A 7593-nucleotide genomic window follows, 5' to 3' on the forward strand; every position below is an offset into this window, starting at 1 on the left:
TTACAATTTTGAAATGATGCTTTGAACATGTAAAATGCAAATTATTGGACTTGGTACAGGGATAAGTGGGTAAAATGTTATGGGCTATTTTACACAGGAGGTCAAGTAATGATTCAATGGTCTTTCTGGCGTTAAAAATCTATGAGTCTATGACCAAACCCAAACTCTTAATCTTTAGAGGTTCAACAATTTTTAATTTGCATTTCTGTCCATGTTTTGCTCCCAATGTAATTACAAATTATTACCTGCAACAGTCACCACTGGGAACTTATCAGGTCACACCCATATCATGAAATTAATCAGTTTCAATAGCTTTAGTCTGTTTAAGGTATACTGTATTCTGTATATATGTTGTCCTGTTTGTCTACTTGATACTAATGCAAAATATATATACATGTACACTGCAAAATGTATTACTAGGGACAATATAGAACATGAAATAATATGAGGGCCAGATGATTATGAGTCCATACTCAGGCACTCAGTAGAAGTACGTAAGGATCCCCCTACTCCTTGTATAACCCACACAATGTCCTGTCACAGGTCAATCAGGGGAGTTCAGGGACTATTGTCTTGGTGAATCTTCAGCAGTGGAGAGGAGGTTGATCCATGTCCCCTCCACCCCAATTCCATTCTGTCTACTGGCTTTCAAAGCAGGATGGCCATGATGCAGGAGCAAGACTGCACCATCCCAAAGGATGGTGTACTTTGAGTCTCAGTCATGCATTCAGGAGAGCTCAAGGTGGAATTGTGCCTCCATGAGACCCAACTCTGCACTGCCCCCTATTCATGTCTGCAGCTCAATGTCACAGTTTTCCCCAAAATCTTCATGATAATATATAAAATGTAATATTTTACATAACTTCAAGTAGTAAACTTTATTATGATTATAAATGATAGACATTAATGGACCATTAATCCATATAACAGTACTGCATTCTCACAAAAGCAAATATAACTCATTTAAAATTCTCTTTAAGAAATTTTCTGACACCTTCTACCAGAAAATTACTTAATTTTACTTATCCCTAATCCCTATCCATACTTCCTTGCTTCTGCTAATTACCAGTCCATTTTTTCTACTGTTTGTTCACATCACCTTTAATAATAATTCCCATAAATTAAAATACAGCTGCTTGTGAAGTTTAAGATAAATGTGTATCTTTTGTTAATCAAACGACATACAATAATATAGCCAAAATGAAATCACATATAAATCATGTGAAAATATTCCATGTGATAATGCTTTTCATTTATTGTTACATGTATAATTATTCAGACAGGTGTTTATTGTTTTAATTAATTAGCTAATTAATTAATTTAATGGGAATTATATTAATAGTTGCAGTACTAAGCTTTTACTGAATTTGGCAACTTGATTCTTCTAAGTACAATCTCATGAAAATTAACTGTTACAGTTCAGAGGTCAAATACTAGCACATAGTTCAGTTGGAGCTGAAACAAAAAGGGGAGCTAAAGTAGGTTTGAGGCCCCAATCCTGTAAAAATATATTGTTTAACTTTAAATAAAGTGTTTAACTTTATCGACTGTGTATATTCCTGTGAAGTGCATGGACTAGATCCTTAGCTGGTATAAAGTGGCCTACGTACACTAAAGTCAATGGAACATGTCCGTGTATGTTGATGTACATCAGTTGATAATCTCACCCAACACAACTGCTCACATCTCATAAAGGTAAGTTCTTGCATAAATCTTAGAAAGATTAGAGCCTTAATATTTGTCTAGGTTACTCATATGGTAGATGACCCTGTCACATTTGCTATGCTATAGTTAGGACTCAGAAGGGTCTGGCAGGTCTGGGTGGTGAAGGGATCGCAAGGCAGCAGGGACTGAATGAGTGATATTAGGACTCTATTCACTGTTCCAAGGGCTAAACTGGATGGCTTAAGGATGACTAAACATGGTATCATGCATGCCTCAGCAAATTCTCCTTGCAGACAGGGCATCTGCCTTCCCATTTCTCATATATGGGTGGTATGTCACTTTGAAATCGAATTGTGTGAAGAAAAACAACCAGCTGATCTGGCACTGGTTTAGGTTTGGGGCCGTACAAAGGTACGCTAGATTTTTGTGGTCCATAAGGACCTGAACTGGAAATTGGGCTCCTTCAAGGAGATGATGCCATTCCTCAAAAGCCACATTAATTGCAATCAGCTTCATGTCCCAGATGTCTTAGTTTCACTTGGCTCAATTTATTTTTTTCTGGAATAGAAGGCACAAGTGTGGCTACAGGGTCTGACTTGTTGGGATTACACAGTTCTTATAGGGAAATTTGATTCATTGGCCCCCACAATGAAAGGCGTGGTAAGGTCTGGATGTACAAGGATGGGATCAGTAGTAAAAGCCTTCTTCGGCTGGTCAAAGGAAGACCTCAAGGGACCAGGTGATCTGGCTCTCCTTACCAAGGACTGATATAATGGGAGCTACCAGACAGGAAAAAATCTTGATGAACCTAGTCCCCTGCTTCCTGGGATAAAACTCCTGGCCTCTAAAACAGAATCCTCTACCCTTTCCTATTGGATTTGCATTCTGTTCCCAAACCAACGTCCACTACATGCAAACTCAGATTTACCCACTTAATCCAGGGCATATTTTGTGTTATTTCTATGTCTTTCATGAGTGCATTAACAGTAGCAATCTATTATTATTTATACATTCAGAACACATATAAATTCCAACTATTGTGAAAAAAACACAGTATGTGAAACTATTGATAAGCACATGTAAATGAGGCAGGTCAGAGCTGTTTCCCTGCCCTCCTTCCCCATTTATAGGGTACAGAGAGTTCTATCCCTCCAGGGCTTCTAGGTGTGGCTCTTAAACCTGAAAACTCAGAATAGTTGGTTAAGCTTAGGATAGGCATACAGCCAGTTTGGGTCTTATCTAAACTTAACCTTTGGACATTTTGAAGTTCCCCCATCATTAGGTTTTATTAGCATTCAATGCATTTATACAAAGATGATGCTGATCAGTTCACACTTTCTTATCCTTTTAAAATTAGTTAGCAAATTGAGCTGACATTTCAGGATGAACTAACAACCCTGCAATGAGATCAAATGGTATGATTGAAATAGACCATTGAATGTGTATATGTAATAACCTAAGTTTGAATGAATATCTGCTACTCTGATATTCCAGCAGCAATGCTGGGATAAACACTCTGAGTTCATCTAATTTTTATGATAGCACATATTTTTGTTTGCTTTTATTGCATTTTAATGAAACTTTTCCTGGAGATTAATGTTTAACCCTGAGTCTTTATTTTGTCTTTTCTTCTTACAGCTCTCTGAAACACCCAAGTTTACTTTTTAGTCTACTCAAAGAGAAGGAAGCTACAGTGTGCTTTTAGATATATATATATATATATATTTAGGAGATTCCCTCTTTTGGATTATGGAGATCCTTGACAGTACAAAAGATATTTTGAATAATCCTATGGAAGCATTTTTGTATTAAGTATTATCCCATTCTGTGAAGCAAAATATTTGTGTTCTTACAGTTCTTGAGGAATTCCTTTCCATTTGATCTTCATGTTCTGCTTAGTAGTATTTGATTTGAATGGCTTAGTGGTTTTTATTTGTTTAATGCATGAAACCTTATGATTAATTGTAAGGCTCTATACTGAAGTATTTTTACATTTTAAAATGTCAGTCTACAAAACACAGAGAAAACCAAAGCAATATCAAATATTTATTGTTTCTGTTTAAGAAAACATGTCCAAGTAGTAGTGAATGAACTTTCCAGAATTAAGATGGTCATTTCAGATGAACATCTAATCTGTATATGAACTTAACGCAAAGGAAGTAAAATTCTCTGACTGAGCAAAAGTGGGCAAGAAACAAAGTTGTGTAAGGTATAAGCTCTACCTATGTATGTATTCAAAGTTAGCTTTAAGAAAAGGAGTACTTGTGGTACCTTAGAGACTAACCAATTTATTTGAGCATAAGCTTTCGTGAGCTACAGCTCACTTCCTCGGATGCTCACGAAAGCTTATGCTCAAATAAATTGGTTAGTCTCTAAGGTGCCACAAGTACTCCTTTTCTTTTTGTGAATACAGACTAACATGGCAGCTACTCTGAAAGTTAGCTTTATTTCAGTTTCAACTTGCATTTGTGAAACTGCTACAATTTACTGTATTGTGCATGAGTGTTTCCAAAATTTTGATGACTGTGGATGCAAACTATTTCGCTCTAGTCAGATTCATAAGTATCGAGAGTATGCACTTTACTGGTTCATTTTAAGTTTGAACCCTACACACTGGAAAACTTCAGAAGAGTAGGTCAAACCACATGAAATGCCTGCTGTATCCCTCATTGGATGAGCCTAGCCCATGTGATCAGAATGGGCCAAAGTTATAGTCTCCTGTTTTTCAGAGCAAGAGATTGTGTTTATCCAACTATCTCACTCTAAGGTTATGTCTACACTATAAAATTAGGTCAATTTTATAGAAGTCGATCTTTAGAAAGCAATTTTATACAGTCGATTGCGTATGTTCCCACTAAGTGCATTAAGTCGGCGGAGTGCATCCTCAATACCATGGCTAGCATCGACTCACGGAGCAGTGCACTGTGGGTAGCTATGCCACAGTGCCCACAGTCTCCACTGCCCATTGGAATTCTGGTTAAGCTCCCAATGCCTGATGGGGCAAAAACATTGTTGTGGGTGGTTTTTGGTACATGTCATCAGTCTCCCCTCCCTACCTTCCTCCCTCCATGAAAGCAATGGCAGACAATCATTTCACACCTTTTCTCCTGGGTTACCTGTGCAGATACCATAGCAAGGCAAGCATGGAGCCCACTCAGCTCATAGCTGCTGTTGTGAGCATTGGAAAAACCTCACGCATTATCCTGCAGTATGTGCAGAACCAGGCTAGGAGCCACCAGCACAAGGATGATTGTGAGGAGGACATGGACACAGACATTCGTGAAAGCATGGGATGTGGCAATTGGGACAGCATGGCAGCAGTGGGGCAGGTTGATACAGTGGAACGCCAATCCTGGGCCCAGAAAACAAAGACAGACTGGTGAGAATGCATAGTGTTGCAGGTATGGGATGATTCCCAGTGACTGTGAAACTTTCTCATACGTAAGGCCACTTTCCTGGAACTTCGTGAGTTGCTTTCCCCCACCCCAAAGCACAGGAATACCAAGATGAGAGCTGCCCTGACAGTTGAGACGCGAGTGGCAATAGCCCTGTGGAAGCTTGCAATGCCTGACTGCTACTGGTCAGTTGGGAATCAATTTAGAGTGGGAAAATCTACTGTGGGGGCTGCTGTGATCCAAGTAGCCAATGCAATCACTGACCTTCTGCTAACTAGGATAGCGACTATGGAAAATGTGCAGGTCATAGTGGATACATAGTGTGATATGGCGATAGATGGAACGCATATCCCTATCTTGGCACCGGACCACCTTGCCAACCAGTACATAAACAGCAAGGGGTACTTCTCAATGGTGCTGCGAACACTGGTGAATCACAAGGGACGTTTCCCTGACATCAACATGGGATGACCGGGAAAGGTGCATGACACTCACATCTTTAGGAATTCTGGGCTGTTTGAGAGGCTGCAAGAAGGGACTTACTTCCCAGACCAGAAAATTACTGTTGGGGATGTTGAAATGCCAATAGTTATCCTTGGGGACCCATCGTACCCGTTGCTCCCGTGGCTCATGAAGCTGTACATAGGCAGCCTTGACAGTAGTAAGGAGCAGTTCAACTATAGGCTGAGCAAGTGCGGAATGGTGGTAGAATGTGCCTTTGGACATTTAAAAGCTTGCTGATGTTGTTTGCTGACTAGGTTAGACCTCAACACAACCAATATTCCCATTGTTATTGCTGCTTGATGTGTGCTCCATAATAGCTGGGAGAGTAAAAGGGAGATGTTTATGGTGGGGTGGGAGGTTGAGGAAAACTATCTGGTGGCCGATTTTGAGCAGCCAGATACCAGGGCAATTAGAAGAGCACAGGTAAGCACGCTGTGCATCAGAGATGCCTTGAAAACCAGTTTCATGACTGGCCAGGCTACGGTGTGGCAGTTGTGTATGTCTCTCCTTTATGCAAACCTGCCCTCTTTGTTGATTTTAATTCCCTGTGAGCCAACTGCCATCCCCCCTTCAATCACAGCTGGCAAAGGAAATAAAGTCACTATTGTTTTGAAACCATGCATTCTTTCTTTATTAATTAAAAAAAAGTGAGATAACTGACAAGGTAGCCCAGGTCGGACTGGGGAGGAGGGGAAGAGGGGAAGAAGGAATGACAAGGCCAGATTTTTGATTTGTAGCCACACTACAAATCAAAACTGTTTGAATGACAGCCTTCCGTTGCTTGGGCCATCCTCTGGAGTGGAGTGGCTGGGTGCCCAGAGCATTCCCCCCATGTTCTTGAGCATCTGGGTGAGGAGAATATGGAACTTGGGGAGGAGAGCAGACAGTTATTCAGCAGATGTAGCGGTGGTATATGCTCTTGTTGCCCTTCCTGCAGCTCCACCAGATGCCTGAGAATGTCCGTTTGTTCCCCCATTAGCCTCAGTGTTGCCTCCTGCCTCTTCTCATTGCACTCACTTAATGCTTTCCTGGCCTCTGTCCCTGTATACCTCCATACATTCAGCTGTGCCCTATCAGTGCGGGAGGACTGCATGAGCTCGGAAATCATGTCATCGCGAGTGCGGTTTTTTTTGCCTTCTAATCTGCGATAACCTCTGGGATGGAGATGATAGAGGGAGTGTAGAAACATTTGCACCTGTGGGGGGATAAAAAGGGAGAGTAGAATTTAAGAAGACACATTTCAGAGAACAAAAGGGAGACTCTTTCACAGTGAATCAAGCAACTCACAGCAGACCGCACATGTGCTTTAGGTACAAGGTCGCATTTTGCCTTTTATATTGAGCTCCTGCTGGTATGGTGACACATCACACATGGCTGGGCAACAGAATTCAGGTTCCAGGAAGCCATGGTCAGCCAAAGGGTACGCAGGATAGGCTTCTTATGCCTTCATAACATGTGGGAATGATTTCAAACTGCAGTGCCCTCCTTTCCCATAGCAAGCAATGCCGGTTGGGTTTGCTATTTAAACGAGGGGCTGCGGTTTTCAGGTGGATGTGCAGCGTACCCCTCCCCCCACCCAACCACGTGGCTATTCTCTGGGATGATTCCTTCACCTCTCCCCCCACCGTGTGGCTATTCTCAGGGATGATCCCTTTTAGCCAAGTACAAACAGCCGAGCATGAAGGGGGTCCTTTTTACTGTTCCCTTACAAAAATTCACCTATTTCAACCAGGTGACCATGAATGATATCACTCTCCTGAGGCTAAAACAGAAAGATAAAGACTGAACATTGCTTGAATGCGACCAAAACCCAGGACCATTTGCTGCCATGCTTTGTGCTGCAATGATTCCACACTACTTGCTACTGGCTTGGTGTGGTAAAGTGTCCTACTGTGGATTATAAAATAAGGTAGCCCTCCCCAGAAACCTTCTGCAAAGGCTTTCAGAGTACCTCCAGGAAAGCTTGGAGGATTCCCGATCCATCCCCAGGCAGGTTAACAGACTTTTCCAGTAGCTGTACTGACTGCGA

Source organism: Caretta caretta, chromosome 4, assembly GCF_965140235.1.
Source record: "Caretta caretta isolate rCarCar2 chromosome 4, rCarCar1.hap1, whole genome shotgun sequence".
Classification (NCBI taxonomy): Eukaryota; Metazoa; Chordata; order Testudines; family Cheloniidae; genus Caretta; species Caretta caretta.